The sequence below is a fragment of the Dermochelys coriacea genome, chromosome 9, assembly GCF_009764565.3.
Source record: "Dermochelys coriacea isolate rDerCor1 chromosome 9, rDerCor1.pri.v4, whole genome shotgun sequence".
Taxonomy (NCBI): domain Eukaryota; kingdom Metazoa; phylum Chordata; order Testudines; family Dermochelyidae; genus Dermochelys; species Dermochelys coriacea.
In genome coordinates, this window is record NC_050076.1 from 87713947 (window position 1) to 87730305 (window position 16359).

Genomic DNA, 16359 nt, shown 5'->3' on the forward strand with positions numbered 1-16359 from the left:
CTCAGCCTAACCCAGAGCAGCTGGGAGCATTCACTACAGTGAAAGTGCTTCTGAGACCCATAGCCCTGGTCTGGAGCATGCTCAGTCATGCTGTGGGATGGCACATGCTCAGCCTGGTCAACACTAGGGGCTGTGAAAGGCTGGAATATGCTCATACTCCAGAGTCTTTGGAGATTTTAGCTGTTTGGCAAACCAATCTATTTGTCCCTAGCCTCATTTTTGGATATAGTTGAATTCTAAGAGGAATTCAGCCCGAGGCAGACACTCAGCATGGAAAATTTCAGCCCAAACAGTTAGCGTGGTAAAATTATAAGAAAAGCAGGGTCTTAGAATAAGAACTGTTGAACAACCTTAATAATAGTCTGTGTTATCAGCTTAATCTATAACAATACTTGCATGTGGATAGAAGTTTTTATACATGCAGCTCAAGGAACATTAGTTATACTTCACAGCATGCCTGTGAGTTAGATATTACTTAGAGGAAAACTGAGGTACAGAGAAGTAAAATGAAGTGCCCAAAGAGAGACAGTGAATCAATGGAAGAATCTGGAAGGACACAACAGACTTTGCTCTTGTGTGGTCTGAATTAGAGACAAATGAAAAATTGATATTTTTGGCTTGATGGCTGATCCAAAAGAAAATTCTGAATTGGGGGCTGGGGTGATTGTTTGTTTCAATTTGGGTGTTTATCACCAGCAGTAAATTTAGCCAACTTTCTTTAAAAAAAAAAGTAATTTTTTTTAAATATAAAGCCAAAACAAATATTTCAACTTTTGGTGAGGAGCCAAAATTTTTGGCTAAATTTAACTCAAAATTAGAAATAATTTTAGTTGACTTGAAACTGCATTCATTGTAAAAAAATTTTCACAATATGTCCACTCAGCTTTGGCTTATTGGTTTTCATAGTTTGGAACTGAAGCTCAAGGCAAAGTACAAGTGCTGTGAACCTACACAAAGTGAAATAAAGTGCAAGCTTCTACAAATGCCCTGTAAACACAACCACGATGACTTTCACAGCTCTAGATTTCTTTGTTTTTTAAATAATTATTAGATTATCCATCTAGCTAGTGTCTGTATTTTAGGCATTTCTATAGCAAATTGTAACATTTCACATCCATTATTACCATGATGATTCAAGACAACTCAGTAAAGAGTGCTTGTTTCTGAAAAGAGCTATGTAGAGAGGAAGGCTTTTTCTCCCCACCCTAAAGATGGGCTGTAGCTGGAAATGTCACATCCAGAACTGAATTTCCCCAGAGTTCACAGTGCTCGGATCTGGGGTTTTGTTTGGGTCCCATACAATGGGATACGATTGCCTATGAAAGAAGTACTACAGATAAAGATCTGGTGGTTATAGCGGGTCACAAAATAAATATGAGTCAGCAATGTAATACTATTGCAAAAAAAGCAAACACCATTCTGAGATGCATTAGCAGGAGTGTTGTAAGCAAGCCTTGAGAAGTAATTTTCTCTTTACTCAGCATTAATAAAACCTCAGCTGGAGTACTGTACCTAGTTCTGGGCACCACACTTTGGGAAAGATGTGGACAAACTGGAGCAAGTAGAGAGGAGAACAACAAAAATGATGAAAGGTCTAGAAAAGATGACCTCAAGGAAAGATTGAAAAAACTGGGTTTGTTAGTCTGGAGAAGAAGAGACTCGTTGGGGGACATGATAACATTCTTCACGTACCTGAAAGGTTCTTATAAAGAGGAGGATGAAAATTCATTCTCCTTAACCATTGAAGATGGGACAAGAAATAATAGGCTTAAATTGTAGCAAGGTAGATTTAGGTTAGATATTAGGAAAAACTTCCTAACTGTAAGGCACTGGAACAAATTACCTAGGGAGGTTATAGAATCTCCAGCATTGGAGGTTTTTAAGAGCAGAGTTAGTCAAACACTTGTCAGGGATGGTCTAGATGATATTTAGTCCTACGTTAATGCAGGGGAGTGGACTAGATGATCTCCCAAGGTCACTTCCAGTCCTACATTTCTGTGATTCTGTGATCTGAGTTTGACTAGTTGTGATGAGAGCTGAGATTTATGCTTTCATTTTTAAAATGTCAATCATATGTTCTAATAAATTTGTTAGTCTCTAAGGTGCCACAAGTACTCCTTTTCTTTTTGCGAATACAGACTAACACGGCTGCTACTCTGAAACCAATCATATGTTGTATGACAAAGATGGATTCAAATGCACTTTGACTAAGGTCTCTATTTGAAATGATTGGTTTATGTCCAGTTTTGTTAATCGAACACTGTAACCTATACTAGATTACCTTAGACTTCAGAGATCATGCCCATATTTGGCCATTAGGGCTGAATCATGAGAAGTTTAGATTAAATTGTTGAACTCTTTAGGTTGAATTCCTTCCTGGTGTAATTCCACTGTACCATGAAGTGACACCAGGAATGAATTTTGCCTATTATATGGAGAATTTGGGCTTTTGCCATATTCTGCTCAAGTGCAGACCTTTTCTAGCATTGGTCGTTCTCCATTCAGCTGACTTGTCTTAGAGTGCTGAGCTCTTCCAGGAGGGCTGTGCTTGGTAGCTAGTCCCCTTCTGTTTTACTCCAGAGATGGAGTAACTAGTATTAGGGTCTCCTACATCATTCATGGAGAAATGGCTAGCTCTGTTTGTGTTGCAAAATGGTGAGACAATATCAGAATAAATATCCAAAATCATATCTGTCAAACACAACTCTTCCCGTCCTGGTTCGATTCATTATACTCTAATGTGGTTTATTCAGATGCGTTTGCATTTTTGCCCAATCCCCTTATCCATCACTGTCACTACAAAATAATTTTCAGTAATTTTCTATCACATTTCAGTGCTATAATGGGTATGTCTTCTGTGGAAGATAAGTCCTATATTCATGTTCCTAATGCTTGCACTGGTAATCTGATGACACTCCATTCAATAGAACAACCTTTCTATTGCAAAGTTGCCTTGATTTAAATCATACCCACAGGTCATAATTTGGGTGATGGTGATGTTACAATAACCTTTTCAGTTACATTATGTCGGCTATAAATAGTTAAAGGAGCTGCTTTCAGATTAGTTTTAGAGAGTCCGTTTTAATTTAATTTGAAAAAATATTCAAGGCAAGTCTCTGTTTGAGCAGTTTGTGGAGAGTTGGAATTGAGGCATTATGGTTTTAAGGCTCAGACAAAGGATTTCCCTTCTGTCTCTGAAGAGAATAGTGAAGTGAGGGTACTAGGGGTTTAATCACTCAGGGTACGTCTACACAGCATTTTGGAGTCTGCAGGAGCTAGCCTCCCAGCCTCAGTCAATAAACTTGGCTGAGGGGGCTCATGCTAACACTCTAAAATAGCCATTGAGAGACAGTGCTTTTGGAGCTGCAGATCAGGCTCATGTGCCTGTTTCCCTCCCTCTGTGTCAGAATCCCAAATTCCAGCCTGAGCCGCAACTTCAAAGTGCTATCTATACAGCTGTTTTTAGACCACTAGCTCAAGCCCTGCTATCCCGAGTCTGTCAGCCCAGGTTGGGAGGCTCACTACTGCAGGCTCCAAAATGTTGTGCAGATATATTCTGAGTCTCAGTCAAAGAGGCATGGGCTACCAAGTCATCTCCTATAAAGGGAGCTGCTATCAAGGCTATAGTCTGACAGGCACTTAGGAAATATCCAAGCAGCAGAATCAGGTACTTTGTTGAAGGGGCTTAAGGTATCCTAGATTGGCCTATTTAAAGTTAAGATTGCTTGACACTTCTCATTATCAGACCCTGTTTCCAGTTGCTTGTAACTTTATCCAACTGTAACTGTTTGGGCTGAAATTTTCCATGCAGGGCATTGGTCTCAGTCTGAATTCTTTTGGAAAATGTAAGCCAAAAGGGTTCAGCTGTTTGAGTACAAAGCAAGGGAGAAATGTGGTTTTGCCAATTTAATAAATAAATAATGAGGCTTTTTCTTTGAAGTGCTATCATGCTCCCATGCTTTGGAACAGACAGATTTGTAATCTGGCAGGGAGTGGCCTTTGTGTCAGGCTTGTCATTTTTGCCATCCCCAAGAAAATTTGGCCAAATTTGAAAAATTGCATCCGCATATGTTCAGTAGAGACTTGCTAAGCTTAAACCTGTGAAGATGCCATACTCGCGTCTCACAGCTCCTAGTGCTGACCAGACTCTGCATGTGCCATCCCTGCAGAATGACTGAGCATGCTGCAGACCAGGGCTGTGCGGGGCTCAGATGAATTTTCCCTGTCACTACTGCTCTCAGCTACTATGGGGTGGGATGGAGTGAGTCCAGACTCTGGAACTGAGAGAAGGGAGCTTGTCTCTTCTGTGCTCTCAATGACCACCGCCCACCCCCGGATTGGCATCCAGGCAGCATGGAGAGGGCGATTATCTATCTGATTCAAATGCAGAAGCAAAAGCCAGAGGAGGGGAGGGAAAGGAGTAGATTGGGATAAGGTGTCTGGAAGGCTGGGACTGGAGAGGGGAGAGAAACTGTCACTGGGACTTGACAGGTGGAGACTATGACTAGTTGGGAAAGGAGTCTGGGAGCTTGGGTTGGGTAGATTGGGAAAGGAGACTGGGACTGGGAGCTGTGGGGAGAAGGCAGACTGGGATTGGTCGGATGCAGAGGCTGGGGCTAGGAGCAGGATAGAGTAGGGGAGGCTGGGAGCTGGTTGGTTGGTAGGGGAACTCTGAGATAGGACAAGAAACTTTGGGAACGCTGGTCCTGGCTAGACAAGGAGACAGGGATTAGGAACCAGTGATGAGAGTGAAAGAGAAAGGGACATGAAGGCTGAGAGAGATCTGATGAGGAGTTGGTGTTTTGGGGAAGAACTGAGGGTGGCTGAGCAAAGAGACCGGGTCAAAGAGCCAAGGTGGGGGGGGGCAGGGCAGACAGAAATTGGATGAAGAGCCTGGGGCGGGAGACTGGAATTGAGTGGGGAGAGGGCAGATAAATAAGATAAGGAACCAGGAGGGGAGAAAACTGGGATTGTTTTAGCAAGGAGACTGGAACTGGGACAGGGAGCTGGGGTGGGGGAAAATGGAGGAGTGGGATATGGATGAGGCAGAAGGCATCAAGCATGGGGGGGACGGGCAGAAGAATCTGCACACTAGAGCGCACACTCCTCCATAACCTGGAATGGAACCCAAGGTTCCTGTGTCTCACCTTTTCTCCACTGTCAGCAAATATCTGTGAACCCCACTAGAAAAGGGTGTCATCGCCCTCTAGTACTGGTTCACATAGAGAATAACAATCTAGTATTGCATCTGTTGCTCTATTAACTCAAAAAGAAAAGGAGTACTTGTGGCACCTTAGAGACTAACAAATTTATTAGAGCATAAGCTTTCGTGAGCTACTGCTCACTTCATCGGAAGCTGTAGCTCACGAAAGCTTATGCTCTAATAAATTTGTTAGTCTCTAAGGTGCCACAAGTACTCCTTTTCTTTTTGCGAATACAGACTAACACGGCTGCTACTCTGAAATCTATTAACTCAAGTACCAAAGGTCAATTGAAAAGGGGATATAAAAATTTCAGCCATGCTGATACACATGTAGATGTCAATATGATACCACATGATAGAATTTCTTTTTCTTCAGTTTGCTTTTTTAAAAATCTAGTAAAATACACACAAAACTATGTAAAAAGTACATTATTAAGGGACAGACTCAATCACTTACAAGTTAGGAAATGCCAGAATTAAGGTCACCAGTGACACCTTAATTTGGCTTCTTGTGCATATGAATTATGATACAGTCATATACTGTCTTTTCCGCAGGACCACTGTCTCATTCAGTGCTCAGGATAGATTTGCTTGCAGGAGAAATCAGGGTTGTGGAATGAAGAAGGCTTTTGTCTATAGGACCTCAACCTCATTTGGTGCAGAAGTTGGATGGTGTGTACCAAATGAGACAGGGGACTGCAGGAAGGGAAAGGACGGTCTCATGATCAAGACAGTTGAATATTTCCCTGGATTCAATCCCTGCTCTGCCACAAAGTTCCTGTGTGACGTTAGGCAGGTCATTTAAACCAAACTATTCAGAGATGATCACTAATTGTGTGCGCTTCATTTTCTGGGTGCCCAATAGATGACCCTGGGGCCTGATTTTCAGAACTGCTGAGCACTCATAACTGCAGAAGGCAGTGGAAACTCTGCTTGAACATATAAATTGCTATTTAATGCTAAGTATACTGAAAAAATCAGATCCTAGGCATTTCAAACTGGGCACCCAAATTTAGTTGCTACTTTCAACCTTAATCTGTCTGTCTTTCAGCTCCCTGTCTGTAAAATGGAGATGTTACCACCCCTCACCTCATGTCACTGGGGCTTTGTGGAGATTAATTAAATAATGTATGTGGAGCACTCAGATGCTCTAATGATGAGCACCAGAGAAAAGCCATGAGGAAATTAATAATTCTGTCTCAAATCCTGGTTTGAACAGTGTGCAGTAAATAAGTAGGGCTTCTGATTTTAAGTTTTAACCAATAAACTCCGATAAAACACCGCCGATACAAAAATATTATAATTGATGTTTACACAATAAACACCAGAAATAGTTACTTGTTTCTATGTTCTTGTCGACATGGAGCATTAATACAGACTGAAGAGGTATGATTTCTAAAGTGCACTAATTAGTTGGCCCATGTAGATCCCTGTAGTGGTGCACACTAAAGGTTTCCTAGTGTACTTTAATGTAATGCTGTTTGAAACAGTACTATGTTAAAATACACCAGAGAAATTGCAATGACATATTACTCATTACAGTATGTACTAAGAACTCTGAATCCCTCCTCCACTCTCCCCATTTTTGGACAGCTACATAAAACTCAAACTGCTAAAATAAAGTCAGAAAAAATGACATTAACATAATTCCCAAAACAGAAGCCCTATCAATAAAACCTGCATTCCCTTATTGAATAGTGAGGATAAAACAAAACATTGAATAGCTGCTAATGAAGTGAGCACAAACCATCCTGTGGCATTGAATGAGGCAGGGGTCCTGTGAAAGAAATAGTCTGTGATCATGTTTTCAAAGACTGTATCATAAAGCACATACACAAGTGGGCTGAATTGAGATTGCACAAGCGTTCCTAACTTTTAAGTGCTTGACTTTGCAAGGTTAAAAGTTCTTTTAACATAGGTTTTTGTGTGAAATTGTCTTTCATACTTTCTTGTGCTGTTGGTTGACAGTTGTTTTGCATGGAATATAAACAGTAGAATGTGGGTTCTTTTATGATTAATGTGACAGGATCACATGAAAAAACTGGGATTACCCTGGGACTTTACCATGAGAGTTTCAAACTTTTCTGTATTCTGTCCCCACTCTCAAGTAACTAAACTGAAATTACATTTATAAATAGTTTCGTTATAATAAATCATTAATTCCTAATAAATTATTATGAAGTGCTACAATACAGTGTAGTGACAGATATAAATAATTTTATGCACTTCCATTTGGAAGTGCGTCCTAACAGGACTTAACACTATTAAATAATTTTGAATTATTTAAAATGGTAATACTCTTCTTCAACATCTTACAAAGAGCCTTTTAATAACAAACTAAGAAGAGCTATTTCCTTTAGGTGGTATTAGTGTATTTATACACAGTTTGAACTATTATAGAGTTTTGTTTTAAAGTAAGAATTTTTTCTAACTCTGAGTACCAGCTGCAACACTTTGAAAACAAAGAGTGTGACATGATACAATAACATTTTTCCTGTTTTAAATAATAAGGTAAAATGCATTCATACTGAACTAAGGAGTAGCAGTCTTTAAACAGAACTAGCCCAAATAGTAATTTTAAAAATTATTTGTTAATATTTTTCCCAAAGAAAAAGTCTAGGTTAGTTCATTGTGATCAGTGATATGTGAAAATGCTTGTGAATCCTGATTGTTTCAAGAATTTTGGCATCAATATTTATTCAGTTGACAATTAACATAGAGAAAAAAGGATTCTAGTACTCTTAATGCTAGAATTTGTTATTCTTCTGTTTAAGAAGTTTGTTATCCAGTCAAAAAGCAGAAATAATAACAGGTAGCCAAAGTGACCAGTTTCATACAACATGAATAAAGAATAACAAATATTCATAGCTATGAATTCTTTACAACTGGCAGGTTGAAAAATATTCATTGAAACTAATTGGTGGATAATTATGAACTATAAATAAATTCACAGTAATCGTGGATGGCTCACAAATGATTTATCAAGCCAAAAGGGGTCAAAGTTTGTAATGAATATTATTCTGTGCATCAGTTTGACTGTCATTAGCTGTAAGTTTATCTTGAAACATGTACTTGGAGTAGGTGAGGTGCATACTGTGATAGGCATAGTTCCTCTAAGTCTGTGCTGAGTTGGAAAGGCATTAAATTGAGGGTAAACAAGATGGATGATGTAAAATCCGGAACTAGAGCATAAACCACAAGTTCAAACCTGACCTGTGGTTTACACAGCAAGACAGGATGCACCAGGAGTTCTCACAGCTTTAAATGCTGACAATAAAACCAAGATAAATCTCTATGTATTGAAGTGTGAACCAATGTAAAAAGATAAATACAGTGGGACCAGTTCTCATGTCTAACTGAGCTTCACTCAGTTTAGTACCTGGCTGAGGCAGGGATGAGCAAAGGTGGCTTTACGCAAGCTTTATGCCCCTAGTCTTAGGGGCTGGCTCAGAGCAGGATTGGCTCTGCTGCAATTTAGAGCAGCTCAAGGTCTGCTCTGATTTACCCCTGGTTGCTAAGTCACTAAGGTATAACTCCACGGATTTCCCCCTCTTTCTCAGCCATTCTGGCTCTCCACCACTTGGAAGTTCCTCATCTGCCAGTTATATTGCCATTTTGCACCACCAGTACAGTGCAAAGGGGCTGGGTCTCTGGTCCAGCCGTGCAATCATAAATACATACTAATTTAGCAACGTTAGCTGCTTCTGGATATATTTCTCTTTGAAAGTATTGGGCAAATCCATTAACTGGAGCACTCAGTATTGGTTTTCTTAAGGAAATTAGGCTGGATCCATTTCAACTCCATCACCTCTTTGAGTTGTTTCACAAAATTTGTTTAGACTTAGACAAACCGTTCCTCGAGGGAAAGCAACCATGGAAAGGGCAAAGCTCATTCAAAATACCTAAGCTTTGAACTTGTGGAAAACCTGAGGGCAACTTCCCTGAATGGGGGAGAGTTAGCAGAGCAGACAGCATCATTTTCTCCTAATTATGCGAATCCCAAGGTTGCATGGGTCCATCCTTTGAGAATTCAGGTTATAAGCATGGAAGAACTGCTCCTCTCCCCTGTGGCATGGTCAGTTTTGTGGTTGTGCTGCTGCTTGAGTCTGTAAGAATGTGTGTATAAAGGGTTATACTCCATTTATCGATCAGTAATGCTGCAAGGAGCAGCATTAACAGAAGAGACAGGTCTCACAAAGAGGGCTTCCAGTAGCCTTGGTGGGATTTGGATTTAAATGAGTAATTAGCACTATTTTGCTCTCCTTTGTGCTGTGCACCTGGGGGTGCATGGGTTCTGTGGAGTGGGGGTGGGGAGGAGGAGAACACAGGCCCAGAGTTTCAGAAGTACTCAGGCAGACTGTAAGAAGGGCTGAGCACCCATAATTTGTGGGGAGGCAGATTTTCAAAAGAACTCATGACCCAGAACTCTACTGGGAACAATGGAAGGATCTGGGTTGCTGAGCACTTCTGAAATTCTGGCCTAGCTCTTTTGAAAATGTGGCCCCAGTTGTAGCTTCTGGGTCCCTCTGAAAATGCTAACCCTACAGATTAGGTACAGGAGAATGCTTGTTTCCTAGTATACCCAGAGAGAGGACACTGGAAAGAAAAGACAAGAAAAGTTCAACTCCTGTGATGTGAGGTCTATGGCAAAACTTATCAAAACTGGAAGATACTGCAAGTCAAGCAATATCTGCAGCAGAGACAAGGAGAGCCCTGAGGTTGAGCAACACATTCATAATTAAGCATGTTTACCAAGGCAGTCTTTGGCTCAAGAGCTGATCTGAAGCTGAACAGTGGGTTGAGGAATATGTCCCTCTTAGATAAAAATGGCTAAAAACCTGATTTTAAACAGCCCCTTCTCCTTGTTACTTAGTAGAAGAATAATAGAAGTAAAGCAATGGGGGCGATTACTCAGTAGCTGACAGCCTTGATTTTGTCTCTGGAGACAGGGTTCACAAACACCATTTTGCTGGCTAATAGATACATTTGAGTTGCCAAAGATGAAGCAATAATGTCAGTAATTGGACCATCAACCAGAGGGACCAGCTACACCTTCAGAAGACCAGATAGGAGAGGGTCAGACAAACATGTTTTTAATTTGACCATCCCCACGTTTAAACAAATAATATCTACCCTAGTAACTGGATCAAAAAAACACAAAAACAAGTGGAACACAACCACAGGTGGCCTTGAAAGTAGTAGCTACATAATGATTATTTGACAAGACTTTCTGGATACTAACAATCCCATTAAAAATAAGTTGGTAAAAACATTAGGACCTTGAACTGACTTAAAAAGGAGAGAAATGAGAGGGAGTAAAGTAAAGACTCTGAAATAAAAAACAACTGCTGGGCATGTCCACTATGTGAGTCGGTCAACGTGATAGAAAGTTGTTGGTGAGTAGCCAAAGTCAACCTCTTTTTATATTTGGAGAGGCATTTTCTCTCCCTTGCTGTAATTATTTGCATTAAAGTTGTGCCTAGAAATTCCTCAAAATCAGGAACCCCATTGTGCTATACACATTACAAACACATAGTAAGGGACAGTCCCCGCCCAAAGAACTAAGAATCAGCACACACAAGACTGAGGAAGGAGATAGTACAGATTGGGAATAGGCAGATTTTTCAAAAGAGCTCAGCTCACATCTATGCTCTGGTAGGAGCCTTGAGCTCTTCTGAAATTCCATCCGTGTGTGAGCTGGCCCAGGTTGTCTGTGGCAGAACCAGAAATTAAACTCAGATTGTCTGAGTCCCAGTGCAATAAGTACTGATGCAGGATAACCATGGATCTAATGTTTGCCAATACATTCTAAAATAATAAAAATAATTAATAAACTGAGAAATAGGATTTTATATATATTTATATTATATATATACACACATGCATATGGTATGAAACTGTTTCTACAGCTCTCATTTATTTTCATCTATAAAGAAAGCAAACAACTATGATGGTGACGACAAAAATAATTAGGGAGTCATAATATGATCAAATGAATAGATGGATAAGTATTGAAAATAATACTTAATAATAAAATAACTTTCAGGTATACAAGAACAACCCTCCAAGGATCTAAAAATATATTACAATGTTAACCTGTCATTCCCATCCACGTCTCATAATTACTACCACTACCACCAAAAAAACAAACTCTCCACTCATCCCCATCTGGGGATAGATGACGGTTATTAATCTTATTTTACTGTTTGGTAAATCTATGGCAGAGATTGATGAAGGGCCCATTCTACTCCAGTTGAAGTCAATGGGGATCTATCAACTTCTATAGGAATCCGATGAGGCCGTATCTAAGGTCATATAGCAAATTGCAGAGTTGGAATTATAGTGCAATTACAACTGTGACTAACTACACTCCCCATGAAGGAAGCATTACATGGATTTGTACAGTTTGTATATTATCGGATAGAACTCCGCTAGATACATTGCTACAAATTAGTAAAATACCATGACACAATCACTCGTTTAAGTTTCTCTTGGAAATTGTCATGAAAATAAGCAATTTTGGTAGGTGGGAGAAACGTGTTATTTTGCTGAGAATAGCCCAGGTGGTGCTCTGGAAAAATTGTTTCCCACCTGAGTGAGTTAATAAAATTAGTGATAACTTGCATCCATTTTTCTTAATGGACCCGATACAGATCTTAGTTATACTGTTATGAATGGTGTAAATTAAGTAGAGTCACTCAAGCTTTACTTGAGTGTAAATGAGATCATAATCAGGCCCATTCTCTTTTTCATTCTTTTTCTGATACAAATCCTCCTTCTGTTCCTCTTGGACCTGATTATTTCATTACCTGTAGAAAGAATATATATGTGTGTGTGTGTGTACCTATATACACAGTTTATAGGTAAAACAAAAGGGCTAAATTTGTTCCATTGTTTGTGTCATTTAAAAATACGGATTCTAGAAGATTTTTCAGAGTCTTCTAAACAGTCATTGTAAGTTTTCTTTGTTTTTAATTTTGTATCTTGTTGTTTCTCTTTCCCTTTAGGTTCTGTATATACAAAAAAAAAACTTTAAAAGTACAATAAAATAGACAATTTTGCACACGTGGCTGGATTAGTACCAGTTTTGTCCCCCAAAGATGCATTTCTCTAAATATTGCATTTTTCCTCCAAAAGTTGTGTTTTGATGGAAAGGGATTTTTTTTCATCTTAGATCAAACTCACTGATCCTCCCAAAATTGTCAATTTTCTTATTAGAAAAACAGCAAAACAAAAACTGGTAATATCACCAAGTTTGTTTCCTAATTCCAAATTGAAGATTACTTTATAGAAAACAAAAATGAGTTTAATGAAAGGACAAACTCTATAGCTGTTTTATAGATCATTAATCCAGTTTGAGAATTAACACATTTTGGATACTTTGTAGAGCAGGAGATTGTAAATTTCTTCAGGTAGGGACCTCTTTTTTTACTTTTGTGCTTGTACAGTGTCTAACATAGTGAGGTTCCTGGTCCATAACTGAGGCTCTTAAGCACTGCTGTAATAATACTAATCAAAAGCAACTAAGCTATTTCCTTAGAAATTAGGTTGACTTTGTAGGGCATAGTGTGTGCATGAGTAATTTTTCAGCAATATATTTGCAGTGAGTTTTAAGAGGCAGCATAACTGTACATAGCCGTACAACTGAATAATCTGTAAATTTTTGAATTCCTAAGTACTCACAGATACTATGAATGAACCATTACCATTTATTGGCTTGGGAAACAACTCTTTCAACACCGTTCCCCCACCCCCAGTATAGAGATTTACATTAGAATCTGTTTTTAAAAGATTGCAATTATATGGTGATGATTAAAGTACCACATATTAAAATAGCAAAAACCTGGCTTAAATTTACAAAGCATTTGTTTGGCTACTTAATGCCCCATGACTGTGAGAGAGGCCTTTTGTTCCGGTGGTCAGAGCTGGAGAACAGGAGCCAGAATATCTCAGTTCTGTTCTTGATTCTGCACTAACACTGACTTGTTTTGTGATCTTAAGGGGACGTTGCTTATTCTCACACTGTTTACAGTCCCTCATAGAGGTATTGTGAAAATTAGTGTAGACCTTTGACCCTGGTATGTCCCATTAGTGTTGCCCCTTTGGTGTAGGTGGGGCATGGGGGATACCCCAGTTCGTGCAGAAGTGAGTCAGGAGCAATCCTCCTGAGATGGGAGCATGGTCACAGCACTGCAGCAGGCTCTTTCATGCTTAAGGGCATTTGTGAACTATCCTCAACTAACTGGATTTAATTTACGTCAGTGACCACACTCCTGTTTCCCATGCTCTCCTTCTAGGGGCCTACACCAAATGTGGTTTGTCTGATAGGATTTGGAGATCCTCAGGTGAAAAGTTGATGTAAGTGCACTTAATATTATTATTATTATTTATTTATGATAAACATGAATATGTTTTTTAAGATTTAGTTTGTTTCAGTAGGGCTATGTTTACAGTAATTCCTAATTCCCTTATCTTGTGTTTTAGGTAGGGGTTACCTTGCCTGTGAGAGAGGGAGAGAGAGAGATCTATAGACTACTCTTCCTAGAGCAAAAACAGATTTTTACAAAGAATGATCTGCCCTGACAAAATATTTATACCCAATATTAGTCATTCACTTTCTGCAAGCTCAAAAGTACATCTTTGCAGGGATAGTTTTCATCCATATCAGTCCCTGAAATAAACCAAGCAATGTCACTTCCCTTTGAACGATGAAAGTGAAAGGCCAATGTTTAAAGTGTCAAGTAGAAATAGTGGAACACAGACAAATCTTAGTTTTGCTTATCAGTACAACCCATGTAGCATGGAAAAGGTGATATCATTGCCACACGGCTGGGATTCATACCCATTTGCCCATCCAAAATTAGATGAGAGAACAGATGGTAAAGAAGCAGTTAAAGATATAGAGCCAAATTTGACTCTGAAGGTTATTGCTATGCACCCCCAATGAAGTGCAATGGAGCTGAACAAAACAAATGAGAGCAGAATTTGATATTCAGTCTCCAGATGCCCATTCCCTGACAGGAAATGTCCTCCATGACAGCTCAGGTATCGGAGAGGTAAAATAACATGGCATTAGAGCAGCGGTGGGCAACCTGTGGCCCGTCAGGGTAATCTGCTGGTGGGCCGTAAGACAGTTTGTTTACACTGACCATCCACAGGCACGGCTGCCTGCAGCTCCCAGTGGCTGCAGTTGGCCGTTCGCGGCAGATGGGAGCTGCAGGATGCGATGCAGGCTGCCCGTCGCTTCCCGCAGCTCCCATTGGCCAGGAATGACAAACCGTGGCCACTGGGAGCTGCGGGCAGCCATGCCTGTGGATGGTCAATGTAAACAAATTGTCTTGTGGCCCGCCAGCGGATTACCGTGACGGGCCACAGGTTGCCCACCACTGTGTTGGAGGGAAACAAGGTGGTCTGGTAGATAAGGTACTGCTCTGAGACTCAGAAGAGTCTAGTACTAGTTCTCCTTCCAAGTTGCTGTGTGACCCTGGAATAATAACAATCTCTCTCTACCTCAGTTTCTCTAGCTGCAAAATGGAGCTCATTACCATCCATTATAATTGGTTGAAGAAAGAAAAGTGTAAAATAAGTCATCATTGTTTCAATAAAATGCCCTTTTATCACTTTTGCTTCATCCTTTGAACAATCACCCCACACATATATACTCTGTTAATACCCCACAACATCCACTTTTTGCCTGATTTCCTAGATTGTTTTTTAAAAATGGGACCTTTATTAGGTTGGATTTGCAGTGACAAGGCCATTAGTCTTTTGGAAGCATGTTACCTCTGCTGTAATCATGTGACCAGGAAGCCTGTTTGTTCTGCAAAACAGATATTGTCATGGAATAAGGTTAGGTGACTGGGGAAGAGGAAAACTGACCCCCCCAAGGATGATTGAAAAGGGGATTTTATTTTCTTTAGGGCAAGGAGCAGCAGTGAGAGATGTGTATATTTGCACTGCTTGTTATATAAGCATTAGATCTCCCTTCCCCTCTCCCTCTACACTCTGTTGTTGAAAGAAAGGAGAAGAATATATGTTTTTTAAAAGGGCACACTGAGAAATTCATGATGCTGCAGAGACTAGGTGAAGATAGAGCTGCCCGGGGCTCTTTTTTGAGCTCACATGGGGTCATGAATGAATTTAGCATCACAGAAGCAAGGAATAAACCAGAAAATTGTAAGTGTGTGTGTGTGTGTGTGTGTGTGTGAGAGAGAGAGAGAGAAAGCTGTGTACTGTACAAAGGGGTTATATTAAATACTATATAGTATTGCAAAACTTTTGACCAATTTTCTAAGGTAACCTGATTAATTTTTCTTGTGACACACAAAACATAAAAATATCACCTGGTATTCGGATGCTGAATACAGAATATCATTCTTGGGTTATTTTGAAAACTGGACCCATCACTTATTGATTCCTCGCCGGAGAGCTGTTGTTAATTAAAATCAATTTAGATACTAGAGTAATTTTTCAGATCAGGTAAAAATGTAATTTCTAAAACAATTTTAATTGTCCTGTACAAATAACTGCAAAGGACTGAGGCTCATTGCTTTGGTTCAGGGCTAGTTGCTTATGCATTCTGAGCCAAGTCCTGAACTCCTTCGTCAGTGCAAACTCCCAATGACGTTGGCAGGAGCTTTGACTAACTAAGGGCTTCAGGATTGTCCCTCTACCTTCTCTCTCTCTCTCTCTCTCTCTCCTTCCTCTCCTTGTATCCTACAGTATTGGGGACTATTTTCATATTTAATCTCAGAAAATAATATCAGACCAGGTTATTATCTGGATAGGAAGCTTCCCCCTGAGTGAGTGCTGAGCAACACCCTGATGTGAAGTGAGGGAGAGGGGTACAGTTGGAGTTGAAGTAGTTACTCAGTTTCCCTTCACTCTCCCACTGTGGAGTAGTTCAGGATTGTGACGATACGGACAGTTTCAGAAACACACATCCTGAAAATACTGTATGTGGTGTGTGCAGGCCCATAGCCTGCAAACACAATAGGGTAGGCAATGTACAAATTAGAGGGATTCTGAAGATTTTGAAATCTCCAAAGCAATTTCCTGCATTTAGATGGCTTTAAAATATCTCAGTGCAAGAAGTTTATGCATCTCCCAGCCTCCCTTTCGCCCCCTCCACCCCAGGTGTATCTAGGCACTGTGGA

General features: G+C 40.0%; 1 protein-coding gene across 9 annotated transcripts in view; it reads left to right on the forward strand.

Annotated features, from left to right (window-relative positions):
• LOC119861038 overlaps positions 1-16359 on the forward strand; it is a 362455-nt gene that overhangs the window by 235424 nt on the left and 110672 nt on the right. For 4 of the 9 annotated variants that reach the window (XR_006274115.1, XR_006274117.1, XR_006274116.1 and 1 more), the window contains one exon: positions 13501-13561. The exons of the other annotated variants lie outside the window; for them this stretch is intronic. The gene's annotated coding sequence lies outside the window, so the exon portion shown is untranslated. The remainder of the gene's footprint in view (positions 1-13500; positions 13562-16359) is intronic. 9 annotated transcript variants of the gene reach the window in all.